At 37.8% G+C, this 21,393-nt stretch overlaps 1 protein-coding gene across 13 annotated transcripts in view; it reads left to right on the top strand.

The window, feature by feature from the left end:
* Positions 1-21,393, top strand: part of CELF1 (CUGBP Elav-like family member 1) — a 61,404-nt gene that overhangs the window by 10,398 nt on the left and 29,613 nt on the right. For 2 of the 13 annotated variants that reach the window (XM_065838758.2, XM_071809124.1), the window contains exon 2: positions 7,624-7,664. The exons of 9 other annotated variants lie outside the window; for them this stretch is intronic. The gene's annotated coding sequence lies outside the window, so the exon portion shown is untranslated. Of the gene's footprint in view, positions 1-2,645; positions 2,733-7,623; positions 7,665-7,699; positions 7,722-21,393 lie in introns of those variants that run through there. 2 more of the 13 variants (XM_071809123.1, XM_071809122.1) reach the window with 2 other exon arrangements.

Here is a 21,393-nt window from a genome sequence, read left to right on the forward strand (position 1 = left end):
ATTAAACTCCAGGAAGAGTAAGTGAAAAGTGAAAGTTGAAAAGGATTTACTTACTGTTTTAAAAAGCTGAATCATATAATTTGATCAAGGATAGGGAGTGACAGGTCTTTAAATATTGGAGGCAGTCCATTGACAAAAAATCGGTACAATAAAAGTGAATGTATGGAAGAAAATGCACACGATTCTTAGAAGTACAGTGTTTTCATAACAGAAGTAGTGGATGTATCACCACGGACCTCCAAAAGGAAGTAATCAGTAGCGATCTAATTATGTGAAATTCAGCATCTAAATCTGATGATGTAGTTTCACAATTAATTTGAATGAGCATATGCCAGTATTGCTCTGAAAGAGGCCTGTTCCATCTTTCATGCGTTTCCCCTTTCATTTGTACTGCCAAGAGCATCTGTGTCATTATACAGTGAATTGAATCAGGGGACATTTCTGAGTTAAAACTGTTATTTTGCTGTTGTTGGTAGGCTAGATCACACCTGGATCATCTCCTTCCTCAGGCTTGTTATTCAGAGATACGGATGGATAGCTGGTGAGAAAAGAGTTGTGCTCTGTTCTTTTGGCAGGAGCATTGGTTTAAACTAGATCTACAATAGGAATATCTTGATCTATGCCTGTGTATTTCTGCCCCGTTTCTATCTAATCTTTATGGAGAGCTTATATCCAGTCATCTCTAGTAATGTAACCCAAGAAAGTGAAGTAAGAATTGTTTGCTTGTGTTAGCTGCTGTGGCACATACCATTTGGTTCTAGACTGGGAGATACTAAATGTTGTCATACCATATTTCTTTATGAATGGAATATTTTATATCATAGAGTCCTACAATGTTCTGAGTTGGAAGGGACACACAAGGATCTCAGAGTCCAACTCCTGTCCCTGCATATAACAAACCCACAGTTCACTCCGTGTGTCTGAGGGTGTTGTCCAGTCTCTTCTTGAACACTGTCAGGTTTGGGGCCATGGCTGCCTCCCTGCGGAGCCTGTTCCAGTGCTCCACCACCCTCTGGGTGAAGAACCCCTTTTCCTAATATCCAACCTGAACCTCCCCTGGCACATCTTCCTGCCATTCTCTTGGGGTTCTGTCATTGATCACTAAAGAGAAGAGTTTGGCGCCTGCCCCTCCTGCTCCTTTTGTGAGCAAGCTGTAGGCTGTGTTGAGGTCTCCCCTCAGTCTCCTCTTCTTGAGGCTGAACAAACCATATATGTGGCATTTGCTGCTGTGCAGAGAGGCCTGCTGTTTGTGAAGAAACTGGTGAGCTTTCTTGATGTGAGAACAGATAGAAGATGATGTGCCATGTAGACTGTTACATGTGAGGTTTTGATTCAGGAAGTATAAGGTACCTCCAGAATCTAGGTCTGAGGTATAGAAACCCCGAGAATGCAGCAAGATGTATAGGCGGATTTTATGTCTGAATCTTCATGCAGCCAAAACTGTATTTATAGCACTTGTTTTTGTCATGAAGTTTCTGGAGTCTCCTCTGGCTAGCAGTGGAAACCAGCTGATGTCATACTGTGCCTTCCAGGAAAAGTGAATGTGAAGAATTGATGGAGAAGTGTGTAAGTGAAGAGTGTCTGAAAATACGTGCATAAAACTACGAGCAAGTACTGAATCTCTAGTTCTTGGCAAAGTGCGTTGACACTCTTGATCCTTCCCACTCCTTTCTCCCCCCACCCAGCTAAAGTCTAAGATCAGGTGACGGATCCAGCCTTATTTCGGAGGCCTTGGAAAGAGAGAGAAGCAAGCGAAGCTGTGCTGGCATGAGAGGCAGTGAGCATGAATCACCACAGGCAAGCAGCTTGGAGGGGGTGTTTCAGGGTCACAAAATGAGCCATGAGAGTAGTTTGTGGAGTAAAAGGCTGCTGATATCAGTAGGAAAGACATTCTGTTAGTCATCCTTAGATATTTGTAGCTGAGAATGGAAGTTAAGCTTCTTCAGATGGAGAAAAGTTCATCTTAACTGTGGCATTACATTTCTAAATGGTATTCAGACAAAAATAATGCTTCAAAGTGCTGCATGTGTTTATGTGTTGGTGTGTTTTCAGTAGGTATTAAGTTGTAAATTAACCCAGAATTTTTTTCTGGATTTTTCTGTATTATTTACAGGGGGTTGTATGCTTCAGATACTATATAAAGATATTGAAGAGAGGGGTAAATGTTGAAAAAAAAAAAAAAAATGCTGCAAATGACGACAAATGAGAAACCTTCGGAGAGCTTGAGCAGAAGCTTAGGAGGAACTGCTTGCAGTGAAATTGTTAGATTTCAGTTGTGGTTTTGATCAAAAGTCAGGACATTCCTAAGTTAATGTTCCTACAGCAATGCCAGTGTTTGCCTCTGGTGAATAAAAAGAAATAGTACAAAATATTTTTTTAAAGCTTCAGTTCTACACACCCAATATTAAATCTCTTGAAGTGTTAATGAAAATTATTTGCTGTTGAAAGTGATTTGTATCAATATTCATTTCTTTAAAAGAGTATTGACTCCAGTTCTTTGCAAATGTAAACTAGTGTGATTTGAGGCTTGTATCCATTTACTTCTGCAAAGGATTTGACCTTTTGACCTATTACCAGAGGAAAAACAAAACAAAAACAACAAAAAGAAACAAAAAGTGTGCACATTTTTACTCTTTGGTTTGCAGGTGTGGCAATGGCAGATTCTGTACAGTAGAGTTCATGGCAAGTATTTGTCTAACATAAGCCAAGCAAGAGACACATACAAGCTTAAGGTAAATCAATCTTTCTTAGTTGTGCTTCTTTGAAATAAAATATAAATGTTTATACTTAAACATTTGCAGATGCAGAATTTCACACGTCTTCAGAATTTTCTATCCAGTTTGATTCTGACATTTGAAAATTGGGACACCTCAGAATTATTTTCCCTCTGAAGCCGGCAGTAAATGCTGGTAATGGTCATATACACTCTGTCTTCTTTTCGTAATTTAGGTGTAATAGTACAGAACAGTGATTGCATTTGAGAGTCTGTGTGGGAAGACCTGCAATACATCTTCCTTGTTTGGATTTGAACTATTTCCTTTTGTGCAATGAAAAGAAAGAAATGTGTAAGTACCTTGATACCATTATAAAAAAACTTACTTTAATGCAGAGCTATGCAAGCGGTGTCTGTCTAAACACTGCACAGGGTCGATTTTCCCACTGAGATTTTTTTATCTTGCCTTTAATGATAGGTGATAGTGGTAGTATTTTAATCTTTTGGCTGAGATGGGTGAGATGATTAAAGTTCAGCTGGTGGTGTTCCTGCTAGAAGTAGGCTTAATGGTTAAACTAGGAATATTGTTTCTGTTTCCTATACCCTCAGTCTTTTACCCAAAAGACATTAAACTCTGTGCTACATTTGGTAGGTCTTTCTCTGGCATGTACTGTGTCCATAAAGCAAAACATGAATGTGTGTTTTCTGAATATTTTGTATCCTCATTCAGAAAGTAAAAGCTTACATTGCTGCATTCCATCTACATTTGCAACTCTTAAGATATTTTGAGAGTTCCTTAATGCCATAATCTGGAAGGATATAGCAAGCTTAAATCTTTCGTTTGTTAGATTCTTTTTTATTAGCAGACAAATGTTTAGTGGAAACTTCTTTTATAAAGTTGTTTGCTAGGTTTTCAGCTGAGGTGCAGTTGCAACAGTGTGATGGTACTGTCTGACTCCTATGTAGTACATTCTGTCACTAGTTCCTAAAATATCTTTTCACGAAGAAAACAAATAAGGTGATAATACTGTACAAATGGAAACTCTGAGGACCATAAAGTGACTTGTCCAATGCTGTTCAATCCCATAATTAGAGCTCATGTCTTCTAGGCCCCAGTCCCAGTAGACCATAGAATTGTTTTGCATTCTCAAAGTGTCTCTTTCGTTATGGGTTGTAAGGCTAATAGTTGATCTTGGGAATGTTTAAGCTGTAATTGCTGACTGGGCATGGAACAGACATTGTAGATTGGTCTACATCCCAAATCTTAAATATTTTATGATCTTCTGTTTACAGTAACTTGAAGCATGGCATTTAAAATGTTTTCTCTTTTTTTATCTTAATCTGCAGTGGTCCTAAAATGTGCACCTCTTCTGTTTTTCATTCTGTTCTTCCTATTGTATCTTCAACTGAACAAACATTCTGATAGTCAAACATACTGTCATCAGTAATTCAACTGGTCTGCTTACTGTACAGGTTGTTTGCTAACCTGTATGTGTGTTAGTACTTGTCGTGACAACACTGAGGAAAACGGTGTTTGACGGCATCTGCAAAAATGAAGTGAGCAGGCACGGTGACTGGGGGCTGCTGCCTTGCATTGAGCAAGTAGCTTCTGGTGCTGAGAGGTTTGGGTGGTGTAAAGATTGCAGTAGAAGATGGGCATTTCTCAGATAAGAAATTACAGCAGCTTCCTTGGTAAGGTTTTGGCACTATAGGAATTTCTGGTCGCTATCTCTGTCTTGCTGTCTCATAAGTAATATTTACTAGAAAGTGACACTTTCTGTGGGTTGTGGCCTAAGCTGTACAGTAATTGAAACTTCATCTGATTTGTATAGGCCTCTCTATTTGTAATTTGATTTATCTAGTACACTTGCTCCTTCGCTCTCTGCATCATTATCTCCCTCGTGCACTACCTCCAGAGAAACAGTTATTTTTGTATCTCCAAGTTTTTATTATTGGCCATATTGGTACATAAAAGTGTGTAAATCAACAGTGAATCCAGACTGAATGTTGATTTATGTGACAGACTGTTGATGCCAGGATATATCTGAGGTTGAGCTACGTGGTATATTTTATCTCTTAGCCTCTTTAATTGTCAGTAGTAATCTTGACATCCCACAAACATTAATTCCTGGAAACTGCGATGAGAAATCAGAACTAACTGGTCTAGGCAAGTGCTGACTGTGACAGTAATTGCATTGATCAGGATCCATTAAATGATCCAGTATTTCTTACAGATGGTCATGGGTGCTGGTGAGACTGAAGTTTTGCCATTAAGTATCAAAGCAATATCAGTAGATTTATTGGGCTCATATCCGTTGCCTAGTACTTAGTGGCTGGAGCCACTTGTTTTCATTACCAGCTGCAGGGCTGTTTATATTATATTGCATACCAGAAGTTACAACTGTTTGTTCATCAGTGAGAGTGTATTTTGTCACTCTTAGATCTGGCAGGGCTAAGTGTTAAATCTACGTGTTAAACCTTCATTTTTCTACATGGAATTGTCAGGTGGTGTCACAGTTCTTCCCAGCTTTGTACATGAGTTGGAATTGACATCTGCACTTGGATGCAGCCCTTCAGTCATGGGGGCATTTTCAGGAAAAATCTTCTTTGCAAAAGCTGTGATGAGATATCCCAGTTCACACTGGTTAATTATTTTGCTGTCCCCACTAAGAACCTACACTCATGCAACTATGTAAACAGTCCGCTATCAGTGTGTAATGCTGGGCTGGGGTGAATCTGCAGTTTGCACAGGATCTCTCTGCCATGTCAGTTAGTTACAGAAGTTGCTATGCTGCACAGATTGCTGGCAGAATGCTGGCTGTGTATAACTTGGTCTGAAGTATCCAAGTCCTGATTTCTTCCTAGAAGAAATACAGTTGTCAGATTCCTTATCCTTTGGGCTAGGTTTGTCTGATGTATAAACTTGGATGAAGTATTTGGTGTATTTATGTTCTGCATGCAATTAAATGAACCATACTAAACCAATTTTGTTTTGAGAAACATTTGTGATTTAAGAGTATTCTCCCAGGCTTTCTACAGGTGGTTGTCAGATTTGCTGCTTGCTTTTCAAAGTGTTTATGGTTTTGGATTTTGCCTTTGATTCCTTGAGGTGTATTTTTTTCCCAAAGGTATCTAAGAGTTATGGGTTCCTCTGGCTATGTTAGCTGTACTCTAGGTTCCTTTGAAGTTTTTAAATTAATTCTTTAGAGTGTTACATAGTTACATGTGGGAAGGGAAGACTTTCTTTTTAACATTAAAAAATTGTTTACAAGTATATTCTTAAGCATTTACAAGATCAATGAGCTGTCTATTTCAGTTTTTTCGGAAAGCTGATTATCACAGAAATATAACTTCGCATTTATGACAACTTCCATAGGGCTTAAATATCTGGCAAAGATTGGGTTTAAAAGGAAGAAAACAAAAATTTTGAAGCCAGACATGTTAGCAGGAATCTGAGACCATTTTTTGGCCATAAACAAATATTCTTTAATTAAACTTCAAAAAGGGAAAGGAATGTAGGTGAGGTAGAAGAAAGTGTCCTCGGGTTAATGTATTTGCCTGAATCACCAGTAGGAACTTCATAATCCAGAATGTTATTGTGAAACAGAACAAAATCAGTATGTAAAGCATTCCCTGACTGATAGTCAAGATTTAGTAATATTCTAGAAAATATAAATTCGTAATTTTGAAAAATGCAATTTAAAAATTACGTTTCAGATAACTGAGTTATGTTTCTCAGGATTTATGGATCGATTTTTGTTGTTCTTAGCTAGTATTTTAAGGAAAGGGGTTTTTTTGTGTTTAGGATTCTGTGTTCCTTTAGAGGGTATAATCTATTAATTTAACAAATTAGGAAGAAATTAGAACAATTGAAAATTGCTATAAAATAGGGATAAAAAATTCTCAAGAGATTTTCCTCTGGAAAAGAGGACATAAGTACAGGTGATAAATATACAAGTATATTACGAGACAAGTTAGAAGAGGATATGTGTCACTTATGCACACTTCTCAAGGAATATAGAACAAAGGTTATGAAGGAACCTTCAAAGCACTGAAAATGTGGGAACTCCAATACTCTTATTGCAGATGGATGCAGTTTTTAGTTTGTTACCTACAGATAAGTAAATGGATTTGGATTTTCTGTAAAATGCTGCTGGACAACCCTGAGTGTAGTTCTGAAAAATAGCCTAGGAGGAAGCAGAGAAGAAATTATTTTAAAAAAATTTAAAAAATTAAAAATCCAATGTTTGTTTTTAAATATATACTAGCTTTTGTCGTGGGTCGGTTACTGAATCTGCAGAAAGAGAACCCTGAATCACAGAGTTGCGGCCCCTACTTGTGAACTGATAGTACAGAAAGTCTGGATGATTCCTGGTTGATTTGTGTATCATCATGCAAATGCAAAATAACATTTTTCCTTGTGTTGTTCTTTGCATTCCCTAATTCAGAGCATTTTCATACATTTCCGTCTGTGCTATTGTATGTCAGAGTTCCCATCTGCAGGTTCATTGTCATCTGTTGGTGCTGCAGCTGTCAAAATAAAGTAATGTAGGAGCTACGATTGTGGGTACTGCTGCTGATAACTCTGCTTCTGTCATGAAAGCCAAAAAGCCAGACGGGTAGGATAAGTCCACTGAATGTTATTAGGAAGCCATAAGACTTCTGTTTTCAGCCATGTTTTGTTTGCAGTCCTTTCTTTTGCACCTTTCATTTATTCTCTGTATTTTTGAAATGTACATCTTCGAGTCTGATGAGGATTGTTACCACCTCATTATGACCTCTGTTATTAGAAATATGCTTCACTTTCACAGTCCTCAGTGTTTTACAAGATGGAGTTCATGTTGTAATGATTGTTATTATCTGATTTTATCTCTGGGATACTCAATGTCTGGTTTTTTTATTCCTTTTAGAGTGAAGACTGGAACGACTAGAGGAAGTTGCATAGCTGCAGGTATGAACCAACTACAGTTGGTATCCCTCAGTTGCCTATTGGAGATTCCTTTCAAAGGTTAGGGAGAAGCTGGTTTTACTTTCAGTTATGAAGGTAGTCGTTTTCCACTTGCAGTGAGCACTGTTCCTTGAACCATAAATTCTTCCTGCCTTTTTACTGCTAAAGGGGTTTGGGAGCATTAACAATTTAGGACTGTGAGTACGAAGTCAATAGGCTTCTTCAGCTCCATCTGTGGTTTAATGATTTTAGAAACATGACAAACTACAAAGTAGAAATGCGTGTCTTCATAGTAATTTCTTGACCAGAACAAATCTTAAGTACTCTGTAGTACATGAAACCCTAAAGGTGCATATTAATGGAACAACTCTCTGTGGGCTGAGATAAATTTGCTTATGTGCAGCAGAATGGGAACAGTCTACTATGAAAATGCTTTGAGCCAAATGCAAGGATCTTGCGTTGCAATTTTTTTAATGGCTCTGAAGTCCAGCAAGTGGGTAGTTTCATGAGGCAGCTGAGACAATTCCCCCTTATTCAGATTCCAATTGAGTAGTCCTGTGTCCTTTGGTTATGCTTGCTTCTCGTGATAGTTTGACTGCATGGTATGCAAAGTCAGCTTGACAACCCAACAAAAAAGCTCTTTTGTGATCAATTAGTTCTTTCCCTGGTTTAGCAAGTTGGAGTGATTTGGTGTGTGGTCAGAGGAGTACAAAACAAATAGATCGGACTTTCTGGAACTGTGTGTCTTAAGAGTTTCAGTTCACTTGTGAGGACAGTTGACCTGTAACTGCTGTGTTAAGCAGCACTATCATGCTCAAAATGTGGCGATTGTTGCTGTTCTGATGAATCACCTTTGCTATGGCAGAAATAGTTAAGATGTGCTTTAGGCTGTAGGCAACGAAGGAGAGATGAGTTTTGATATTGTCTAGAGAAAATGTTTTTTTTCTGCTGTGGTCAGACATTTGCTACAGTTTTCACAGATATGTTGGAAAGGATTTAGTTATGTCTCTATCAGAAAGAAAATCAAATTTGTCTTTGAAGTGCAGGATATCCTGTCTCTCCATATGTTACTCATCAGGACGCAAAGAGCTAAAGTTGGATTAAGAAATCCAGGAACATTTTCAAGTTATTTTTAGAGAACTGGTGGTTGACCTCTGTGTATGGACATACCAGTTAGAGGGCATTGGTCTCCAGGCATTGTGGGTGTTGTAAAACACGTAACTTATTTCCTAAATTACTGGTGCTCTGTACTTTGCTCTTCCTACCCCTTTGTTCCTCCATTAGGACCACACAGAAGATAAGAGATAATACTGGTCGTTATATAATACTTGTAGCTTTGTCTGAAGAGTTTGTGTCTTTTGAGACAGACTAATCTGTGCTTAGATCTGTTTTTTCAAACTCATGGGATTTTACCAATTACAAAACACAGGTCCAGAATCAGTAGTTTGGGATTATTTAAATAACAAAATAATCAGATTATTTAAATAATAACAAAATAATCATCAAGTTTATGGTTGCTGAAAGTAAGTCACAAAACTGAACACATTTGGTGTAAGGTTTGTGGTTTCTCATCTTAAGAGCAACATAAAGTTGAATCATCTGACCTAATACAGATGTAGAAAGGTGTCCAAATGAAAGAGGATAGAGTCTTTTCTTGAATATCTGATGATGGTATATAATATTGTCTGTATGCATCCCAGTATGAAATGCCTCTTATGATGATTAACTCCATAAAGTGAATCCACAGAGACAAATCAGAATAAAACTGATGGCATTCCGCTTCAAGTCTGGTACCTCTGAGCAGGAGTCAGCTTTGCTTTGAGTTAAGGAATCAACCGGCCTTTGAAATAGCACTTTTTTTTTTACGCATTTTTCTGGTAGCTGCTGTCTATAACCAGACAGGTTTTTGAATAAAGAGTTTACTCTGAGACTTGCAATTGTAGTGCTTGTATTGTTCTTACTGCCCTGCCCCTCCTTTAGGGTGATCCTGTTGTTCTCCTGAAAATAAGCTCTCATGAAAGCTCCATTGGGACAGATCTGTAGGCATGTTGTGTGATGGAGAACAGCAACTTATCTGGTTTTACCTGAAACATGTCTGTGTTCAAATAGAATTTCTGCAGAACTGAACCTCTTTCAAAATGGAAGTCTTTGGTGTAGAGATGAAAATAAGCATTAAGAGATTGTAGATTTGTCTACTTAGAAGGAGCTTTGGTTCTTTTACTGTAAGAGAATTTAATTCTTCCTCAATACTTTTAAAGCCATTTATAGTGTAGGAAAGTACATGTAAATATTGTTTGGTTATAAATTTGTTTGTTTGTTTGGAGGGAGTGTTCTGGATCAGAGTGTTCATTTTCATTCTTTCTGGGCTTAGCTCTTCCTGAAGTTGAAGCCTACTATAGCATCTAATCTAAAGATTATTTAGACCTTGGTAATAAGGAAATTCTAGATGGTCATGGCTGTATTTTCTTAGCTGATTAGGAGGACTAAGGCACATATATATCATACTGTTTCTCCTTTGGCCTTTCCAAGAGGCTTGGAAGAGGCTTTAGATATTTTTCAGAAATACACTCTCTGACATTTTTGTTATGGTCCTGCATGTGTAGCTTAATAGCTAGTGAAGTTTTGTAGGTGGCTGCTTGTCCAAAATATGCAGCAGGAGTCTCAACTTTGATTAGGAGACACAATAACCAAATAATAACTTCCTAAATTGATTGCATTTCTTATGTGCTGGGAGTGATGCTGAAGCTTCCCTTGTTTCATCTGTTAGTTTTTTTCTACCCACAATGTATGTGGGAGCTTGAATTGTTTGCTTTTCCAGGAATACCACATCCCATCCCCATCTCCACTCTGCTCACAGACGATACTGGAGCTGCACTGCTGCCTTTGCAGCCTTGTGCCAAGAGCCAGGGAATATCATGCCTTATTGTGTTCTAAGTTAATGCACAATGTAGACATTATTATTACAGCGATTACTATTTTAACTGCATAGTGTCATCTCCTGGAGCTGCCTGGACTGCATTTGAACTCTCTTCAGGTAACATGCAACAAAAAGCTTTCATTTGGATAAAATGAAATGAGAAATAGTGATTGATTTTTTGGTGTTGTATAATGTTAACTGCTTCACATTTGTGTCTGCTACTATTAGTAGAAACAATTTGATTTTAAGGAACTTCTCAAAATGGCTTGCATGGCTGGTCTGATGACTGCAAAGAACAGTGAGACTTGGGAGTTGTTCCTTTGTGTAGTCCAAACGGTCTCTTGAAACTGGGAATAAAAAGGGAAATAAGAAGAAGGCCTCTGTCATACTTCTCAAAGATTTTTAAACAGTTCTGACTACTATTCTAAGACATTTCAGAAAGGAGATGTTTAAAAATAATTGAATAATATGAAGTTGGTTCCTTTGAATTAAGATTACACATTATGTTTCTTAAGTAAAAATGTAACTCTGACCAGTTCTTACTTTCATATTTTACTTTACACATACACAAGGTATGTTGCTTGCAATAAATGTTGGTTAAAGGCATTTTTGATTCTCATGTAGGGCAATATGTGGTATTGTCCTGAAACTATATAGCTGGTTCTGTAGTCTCCACTGGGTCCAATATGCAACCACACAACAATTGTCTATGCAAACGTAGTTGCTTTGCCCATTGTTGTGCTTTGTGGCATGTTTGGCTTGAAGACAAGCACCATGATCAGAGCTTTCCAGGACCCGGTGGATTTAGAGTTTCTTTGCAGAATATCAACTTTTGGCTTTGTTTTAGTGGCAGAAAACTAACCTAAAATGTGTAGTTGGTTGTTGAAAAAATGTCTCTAGCAAATATTGCAGAGATGATGTTTGTTTCAAGTGCATCTTTTTGACTAAGTACAGAGATGCAGAATTGTATAATATAGAAAAAGACAGCAAAATACAGCCCTATTTGAAAACAGATTTCTAGGTCTTGTGTTTGTATTTGCAAAGTAGGAAAAGCTGAAAGAGATATTAAATATTCTGTTCCATAGAACTGCTTGCAGTGTTGATTCTTACACAAAAACTGAAATACCTGGAGTTAAACTTCTGGCCAGTCTTTAAAAAAAAAAAAGGTCAGTTTTGTAAGCTCAGAGATAACATTCAGGGAGAGAAAGAGAGGAAAGTCAGTGTGAGTGGATCTGTACCTCTGCTTTCATGGCATGATAGCTTGCAAGCATTAGTATTCTTCTCTTCTACTGAAGATTTAAGCATTGAAGTGCAAGCGTGATTTGTCATCCGTAATTTCTGTGTGTCTCATGGTCTGAATAAACAAAAAGAAAGGGGGGTAGGAACCCCTTCAAACCTTGCTACTGCTTTAAATATTCCATCCTGTCTTCTTTTAATAGTTCTCTGTCCTTTCACAGGATAGAAATGTGTGTCCTCACTTCTTATACTCTCATTTCCTGCCTTGTCTCCTGGTCTGTGTCATTCTGCTTCCTTTATTTCCTCTTACTATTGTTGTGACCAAGCCACTTTTCCTACTTTCTCAAGAATTTTTTTCTGTCTACAGTGCCAAAGTGTCTACAGGTCTTTCAGATCTCTCTTAAGTGCTTAAGATTTCCATAGTTTGTCTCTTGCAAAATATCAGCACTAATATTGTGTTCTAGGACTGTGATGATAAAAAACGCGAAATGCTTTCCAAATCATCTATGAAATGTTGGCAGGCGTTTAAAAAAAAATTTTTAACTGAAATTTTTTGCATACCTTCTTATAGAGCTAAGCTAAGCTGAAATACACGTTTCACATCTATTTAAAAAAATGTTGGTTTTAACATGTATATGCCTTCATTTAATGCGAGGAAGAAAACTATACACTTCTGCTTTAAAAGCAATTGCCCTGAGAATCATAGATCAATGCTTCTTCCTCATATCAATTATTAATTGTAAAATGTCTTGCAAAGAGGGATAAACGTGTGATGATTACTTCTTGTCTATGATTTGCCAAAATTCATTATCCTAGGGAACCTGCATTAATGCTTGTTGTTATCTGTTCTACAAGTACAGATGCTCTAATAGGTTGTCATGCATTAACTGCTCCAAATTAATTATTTGGTCTTTTGGCAAATTGTTCATCTACTCATTTGGATTGTATATAGGATCTTCCATACAGTGTTTTCTCAGTCAGGCCTTTGCTGTCGTCTTTGCATCACAGTAAGTTTTACTGTATTATAGTTTTCTGGGTTTTGTTTTTTAAAAATCACTACTACTACCAAGAACTAGCTGATAATGCTGGTTTTGATCTCCATTTCTGTTCCCTTAGTCTGAAAAAAATGAGGAAATATGCAAAATGAAGAAACAAAATTTAGCTGGGAAGGACACAAGTTGAATATATACTTCAGATCACTAATCTGAAGGTCACAATTGCTGACTTTAATTACAAAATAGAAGCTTAAAGCTAGTAAAAGAAAATGCCTTACTCTGTAAAGGAAACACAACAATTCAGGTACCTCTTGTTATATTTCTATGAAGATTAATGGAAGTGTTTAATGTATCCTTAGGGAACAGGCATAACAAGATGATAATTAAACACTCAAGAGAAGATACAGTTTCTAGGAGAATATTTTAATTTAAACATACTTACATGGACATCTTTTTTATGTATTTCTCTACGGTAAGTTAGTAGACTCTTACTCTAATGCTGCACAGGTACTGTCATTGAAAACAGGGTGGGTAGGTACTGGCTGCCTTTGGGAAAGAACTTAACTACTAAACTGAAGTTGACAGTCTGTAAATGGTGCTATTGCAAACTCTGATATTTGAGGGTTTTTTGAATTTCTGCCTTTGTGTAAAAAAAAAAAAAAAAAAAAATAGATACAGCTGTGATATACCTCAAAATATTGCAAGCTTATTTGCCTAATCTCAAACCAGGGAGCTTTGGAGAGGCTATCGGTTTGCTTAGGCCTCACTGCCATAGAGTAGTAAGAAATGTTATGGTCAAAGATAGGTGTTTGAGGTCATCGTCAGGAGGCAGTTTCATGGCTGGTCAATTCCGTATTTTTTCTCTTTTGGTACTGTCTATGTAGACTTTTGTAGTGTCGTCACTGAAGCAGCCGACACAGCTGCAGCAGGTCACGCACTGACTTGGTGGCCTCGTGCTGCTCTATGCTGAGAAAGTAAAGCTCAGGGAAGCATCGTGCAGCTGTTCTGCCCTAGAGAAGCAGATCCTTGTCTGCAGAGCTGTGGGTTGCTCACATTTAAGAATTCTGATACCCACAGCCGTGACAGTGTATTCACAGCATGCTCATGTGTCCCCTCTCAGACAAGCAGATGAGGAGGCTATGTGTCAGAGAGAGGTGAGAGGAAAATTGACGAAGTTTGGAGGCTCCCAATTGGAGGCTAATAATCTGTAGTGTTTGTTTTCACCACAAAACTGACTTAATAGTCTCTCAGCCTCTCTGTTTCTAGCTCAGGAAAACCTATTGTGGTTTGTCTGGTAGCTTCCAATAGGTCTCTTCCAAGTACTTGTCCAGTCTGTTCTTGCACTCACATAAGTTTGTTGCATCTGCACTACCTCTCAACAAGGAGTTCCAAAAATTGCATGAAGTATCATCTCCTTTCCTCCTCAGAGGAGGAATACTCTTGTATCAGTTATTAAGATTTTGTGTTCTTAGCTGTCATTTGAAAAGTTAGTTTGTAGATACCAGCTGCTTAAGAAGGTAATAGCCACACATGACCTATTACAATTGATATGTGCATTTACTTCGTTGCTTGTTGTTTGAAATAAAAGCAAGAGGGACATCTAGGCTGGTCAGGCAAATAAATGTGTGGCAGTCAAAGCAGAACTGTTTAGAATCGCATTGGTATATGGATAATACTGTGGATACAAGTTTTGCTTACATGTTTTTACTGTTACATTAAGGTCAAAGATTTTTCTATTGGAGCATAAGTTGATTCCTGGACTTTATTGTTTGTACTTCTAGCAAAATGATGGCTTAATGTCCCTGGCGTGTCTGAAGACCTGGTGTTCTAGGCTACTTTGCCGGTGTCCTTTAAAGTGCTTTTGCGCTAATGCATGCAGGATGGGGAACAAATGGGAGGAACTGGATGTCTGTGCAGTCTGTGATCTAATCTAGAAGTACTTTGATTAATAGATACCCTCAGTTGGATTTTTATTGGCTTGTTTTTAAAGGAAACAATGCACAAGCCATACACTGTGATTCCATCTTGGAAACTTTTGAAGCCACTGTTCGTATTCAGATAGATTTGTCAGAGCGGTAAATGTCTCAAGGCATTAAGTTCCTAATAGTATAGCATTAAGTGAGAGGCAGATCAAAACAGAACATTCAGCTCTTGCCCTTTGCCCATCAGTGTGCAAGTAGCTCTGAACTAGTCTGGCTCTTGGCTATGGTCTGCACAACTAAACAGGTAGAAGTTACTGAAAGATCTCAGGACTCAATGGGTTTCTTGTAAGGAGGTAAGACACCTCTGTAGGAACAGCTTTTTTAGTTCTGCTTTTGGTATGTATTGACATACTTGTGTAAAGGGTTACCTCTCCAGCATATTGGTTTATTGTATAGCAAACAGTATTCTCAGTTGTATCCCAGGAAAGCATCACTGCATCCTGGTTTGCCTGTGTGACATATGGAAATTGAGGAGCTAAGGGAAGTTGTTTGGATTTTTGGATGAAGTTGGTAGAGAGCTGGGAATAGAGCTGCCTTTTCTTCTGCAGCTTGTAATCCCTTGGTGCCTCTCTGAAACATCATGTTCAACCAATAGGTCTTTTCTGACCAATTTAGTTCAAAACCACTTTGTACAACAGACTTACACAGGTATAGGACTTTATATACTGTTTTGCCACCTCAAAATTGTCATCTCAGTTACCGCAGAGAAGCAGTGACTTCTGTGGATTTGATCCAGTGTCTTCTGTATCTATTTTCACATGAAGATTTTGCACTTGATTTAGAAAGGTAAAAAGTTGTGACTAAGGAACTTAAGAACTGCCACACTGGACACAGTCTAGTTTGTGTTTTCCTTCTGATAATGACTAGGACTATGTGCATTAGACAAATGGGTCTAAAATCTTAATAATTATTGATCAGTCTGTATTTAAAAATCAGGTTACTTAGTTGTTCATTCCAAATAGTAGTTCTTATGTGCAGTATTTTGATGCATATAGCCCATGGGTTACCTGTTAAAAAAATTTTAGAAAATAATTTAGAAAATAGATTTTGTGTGATTTATTTTTAATCATTTGTCTTTACTATCAAATAAAAGGGTAAGTTTAGCTACCATTTTATTTTTCCCTTTCTAAGAGCATTAGGCAGAGAAAACATCCTGTAAGCCAGAGGGATAGGTGACTTGCTAATTTGTCTGCTGGAAGAAAGCTGGGAGTCCTGGGGATTCTTCAGTTAGACAAAAGTTCAGAATTAATTCGTTTTGAGCTTGCACAGAATTAATTGGAGCAGAAGCTACAGGTAAACAGGGCTTCATTCACAAGCTGGAGAAGTAGGTCAAGAATGTATTGATTTACCTCAATTTTTTCCCCCGAAATATTTTGAGGAAGGGGAAAAAAACCAAAAAACATTAAATTATTTTTAGAAGTAAATGTACATGCCGAATTTGTGAAAATCATCTAGATTTGGAGAGTATGGAGGAATTAAGTGCTCTCAGATAAATGCATGAGAGAGCACTGTGAAACTTTGCTGTTTCTGAGATAAAACCAGTTGTCATCCCTCCCCTACTGTCCTTTTTCTCCACCTGGAAACTTCTACAGAAATTTCATTTAAATAAAAATGTTTTTCAGATAATCTGAATCGTAGGCAGCCCTAAACTTCATGTATTCTGATGGTAAATTCAACTTGGTGATTGTGTCCAATTCCTATACTCATGGTGCGTGACTGCCTTAGAGCTTGGCAGAGGAAGAAACTGCAGTTCTGGCAACTAGGTAAGGGGCTTTTTGTACCCAGCAAGCCATGGGAAGACAGTTTGGATTTCATCATAGGCAGAAAACATTCTCACCACATGCTTACATGATCAACAGTGAAACAACAAAATATTGACAAGTAGTTACTGTATTTTGATGCACATAGCCTAGGGGTTCTCTGTTTAAAAACAAAACTGCAATTCAGCAACACTGCAGGGATCTGGATATGCACAGATAATACAAGGGGAAGTTTATTCTAGGATCTGTCTCCTTCAAAGCTTCATAGCATCTGATTTCCCCATCGCCTGCATCCTTTCCCATAGTTTGCTCTCATCATCCCAGTAGTCCCTCAGTCTCAGATTTGTATATGTTGTCTGAGGTTCAGCCTATAAAATGAAAGATGGTATTATCTTTAGCTTTCAGAGTTAATTGCTCATTTAAATGAACAAAGCTTTCTTAGGAGAGAAAACACCACACAGTTTTTTAGTTTTGTTATGTTTTGTTGGTGGTGGTTTAGGTTTTGTGCCCCAGGATGTGATGTAATTCTGTAAACTCAAAAATAAAAGCAAAACTTTTAGCATTTATACTCTGCAATCTCTGAGGAGCATATATAGTGAAATATTCTGCAGCATCATCTAGGGCTTCAGAAGTGTAGGAAAAAAAAAAAAAAACCAACAAAAAAACCCCACACTTTTGCCTGTAGCATGTAGAAGTTTTTAATGTTCGTATTGTCCTATTAGCACTGCAATTAAATGTGTAGCTACAGTCCATAGGGCTTGGAATTTCAGACATTGTTTCTATTCTCCTTTGAATAGGAACAGTCAAAGAATGGATCTGGAAGCCAACAGGGATTTGACATCTGAGCAAAAAATAAGTGTGTTTAGCTCTTCTGTTTTTCTTTCTTTGTGAGCAATGGCTAGGATTACTTTTACGGGTTTTTTAAATTATTCCACAGAAACACTGCTTCCTCATTCAATTCTTATTTCTGTGCAGTAGTGAAATACCTTTTTTTTTTTTTTTGACTCTTTCTGATATTTTCACAAGTGAGGTCCATGAATCTTTTCATTTCACTACATACTACAAATCTGTTTGTACGCTAGTGTTTTGTCACTGGAATTTCCATCACTACTGCCGAAGTATGCTACCCCGAGGCACTGAGTCTTGGCTAACATGCCTTCACATATTTATTCACCATTCTAGTATTGATTCTTTCTTTCTTTCTTGTACATAACAGCATGTGAAATATTTTTGGCACACTTCATTAAATGAAGTGAGCACATCACAGGAGAAATTAGAGCAAATATAACAAGAATTAAAAATTAATATGTATCAGGATAGTTGCACAAAACTGATGTTTTAACTATAGAAGCAAGTAGGCTGAATTTGACGTGGAATGTAGCAGTGCGGCAATGCCTGTAATTTGTTGCAGTTTTGTCTTAAGGGAACAAGCAGGTATGACTTCCATTTTGGGGAGCAGAGAGATGAGGGAAAGGGTGTCTGTAGGATACAGTCATGATGACTTAGTGATTTTCTCCAGTAAACTAGTAAATCTCAGTAACCTTTTTAAGACCCATTTTCTAGAGTGTCTGTAGCCAGTATCATCTTTGATCAAACTTGCAGTGAATGTGGCTGTTGGGGTATTTTACTGGCTGCTTAAAAAAATCTCAAGACTACTGGAAGATCAGAAGGAATGAATTCTGATCTTCATAGGTAAGAGCAGAACTTAGTGTTGTCTGTATGTTTATGTGAACAGTGGCAAGAAACCCACTGTCTCTTCTGCTGTTCTAATCATCTGAATCTGAAGTGTTTCTGTGGGCTTATTTTAGAGAAATACATAAAGTGGGCTCTGGGCTCAGCTTAACATTTCAATATTATGTGTTTTACACAACATGGTGTTTTTCAGTGTTGATGAGTCTGAAGGGTAGATATGAATAATTTACTGAAAGCTAATAAGTTGACCTGTGCTCCCTAGTGCCTATTTTTATGTTCTTAACAGTGGTGTTAAAAGATACCTTACACCTTTTTGATTAAAGAATAAGCTTTCTTGCATTTACCACATAGTAAGAGCATGCATGAAGTAGTTACTGTTAAATATCTGATGTCTGCTACATTCACGTCCTCTCTTATTTTGCAGTAACACACATATCTCTTTGTATTACGAGGCCTAACTCCTTTTAATAACCTTTTAATTAACCTTGCTGTAGGCACAAGATGGGAAATGTTCTTTATTTCAGAGATTGGAATGGTTATTTATGAAAAAAATAATTGGCATTCTGTAACTGTGCAAGTGTGAAGAAAGCTGTGTGTACTGGCCAGACTAAATAAGTGCAAGTACATGTTTGTCATTGACAGACAAGAAAGAAGCAATCGCAGCTGCCCAAGCATGTATTCCTTGGTGCTCTAAGAGTTTATTTTGCAGTTATATTGGCTGTATATGTAAGGCTTATCTGGATTCATGTTTGGCTTTTAATTAAGTCATCCCTCCTGGAATGCTTGGACACACCTGGCTACCTCTGCAGCACTTACTCTCTCCAGTCTCATATTTTTGCATCTGTCAGTGCATCCAGTATTACCCAGATTATCTCCCCATTAGTTTGGGTTTTGGAGATTTATCAAGAGGTCTGTATTGTGTGTACAAATATAAATACCGTGTGTATAAAATCCTTGATCAAGGTGTTATTCCTGCTTTAATGATGAAGCAGCTGAGGTGTTCTGATCAGTGTTTTCAAAGATTATAAACAGTTTTCAACAAATCACCATGGTTTTCCCTTTCTTTATCATCTATAGGCTCTGCGTATCTCTGGATTTATAGATGAGCAAAGTATGTTTTTCTTCTATAAAAGAAGTATGTTTTGATGTTCTGTGGTAGTTAAGGAATTTTTGAGTAATCAAATCTGCTTAGCTTTGATTTTGTTGGCAGGTTCAGAGAAACTATTTAGTTGGCATTTTTCTCCCTAGAATTTAGGAAAACGTCAAAAATAGTGCACAAGGTAAAAAGAGTGAGATCAGCCATTGAAAATGTTTATGATGAAGGAACCTCTTGACTTCACACCTTAGTATTGGTGATATGGGAAGTGTCTGTCTGAACCTCAAGGCTTTGAACTGCCATTTTGGAAAGCAAGGAGTTGGGGATGGAAAGACTGGAGTTGGTATTCTTTCTGCTCTGTTACCCATTGCTATCTTCATGGATCTGACACACTGTTTATCTGACAGAGCACTCAGTACTGCTTCGCCAGGGAAAATTGCACAAAACAAGCCCAGTGCATCAGCATTTTCATTGTGTATTAAGCTGAGCCTCCCTTCACATGGTCACATCCCCTTTTTAATCTGGGATTCCATGTCCCTTTCCCAGTCCAGCCTGTTTCTGTGGTGTCTATTGCTGGTCTCCCTGAGCTTCTGTTTCTGTGGTTTGAGTGGTTTTTTTGTGTGGCTGAGTGTTAAGACCTGCAGGACTTTTGGAAGTGGCGTTGTTTGGGGGTTAGGCAATACACTGATTTAGTGTTAGTAGTTTGTCACAGACTGAGGTGATGGCTGCGTTCAAGTTGGATTTCCTCCCAGAGATGATGGTGGATCATTGCTCCTTGAATGCTAGCAATGTGTAAGTATTTTGTCTTCATGTCTAAGTTTATGACTAAAGTGATCATTGGAATTGCTGTCTCTGAAGCCTCTGCTGTCTGATGAGCTCCCCTTGGGGCGGAGGAAAGGAGAGAGAGCAGAGACTGCAGTTTGTTTTCCTGAAGAAATCCTAGTGGACATGAACAATTGATGTTGGATTCTGGTTAGGGCAGAAAAATAATCTGATAATTTGGGGATGAGGGCTAAGGAGGAATACAGCTGTTCAGCAGTGTTGTTTATAGTGTTCTACAGGTGCTAATTATTATAAAATCAGTTATTTAAATCAATTGTTGGGAGGGCAGTTTCTATTCTTCCCTATTAATTACTCGAGGCTAAACATTTTAATTAGGAATGAAAAATTCCTTGAATACTGTTGAGGTCATGTTAAGAGTTGCCCAAGTAACAGGAGCAATGCCCATGGCATAAAAGGCAGCACTGAAAATTATCATTGGAAGGGAGTAAATGATTTCTCAACGGGAATTAAAAAGTGTTGAATGAAGAGAGGTAGTTTACCTCTTTGTAAAATGCATTGTTTGCCTTGGATATTTGGAGAGGTGCTGATGCTTTCTGCGTGGAAAGGTAGAGAGGAGTGAGAGAATTTATGATGATTCCTCCCCTCCTAGTCAGAAGCTTTGTTTCTGAGGTCTGTTCATACAGTTGTAAAATTAGAAGCTTTCCCAGCATCAGTTTTTCCTTAGGCTCTGAACAGCAGCCTGTTAAGGGGAAAAAAATAACTAAATGTTATCTGGTTTGGAGTTTTTTCTTTAATATTCTGTTTGGGGGAAATATGATTGCAGATGGACAGAGTTACTGTAATGTGCAGTTAATAAGCCATTCAAAAACTGTCTTTAAAGAAAAAATGCAGAGATGAAGAGAGCTGTCTCCTCTGGAAGAAGACCACCTGCATTCTTCAACAAAGAGTTTGGGGGCAGGGGGAATCATTGTATAGTTGCTATTTCACTCCCCATGTCCTTTCTAGATTATACAGGGGTCGGTCAGCAATTTTAACCTACTAATCACTATAGCTACAATAGGGTGTCATTACAGTCAGTCTTTCACAGAGATCAGTCCTGTGATATATATAGATATACAGATATATATATAGCAGGCTGTGACCTCACATTGCACTTTGCAGACAATGAGGAGTGAATACAGAAAGTAGTATATGACTGTCAATTAGCTGGGTGGAGTATAACATGGTTGTATTAATAGGCTATAAACTGTTCATCTGGCTAGATGTAATGC

Source organism: Patagioenas fasciata, chromosome 5 (genome assembly GCF_037038585.1).
Source record: "Patagioenas fasciata isolate bPatFas1 chromosome 5, bPatFas1.hap1, whole genome shotgun sequence".
NCBI lineage: Eukaryota > Metazoa > Chordata > Aves > Columbiformes > Columbidae > Patagioenas > Patagioenas fasciata.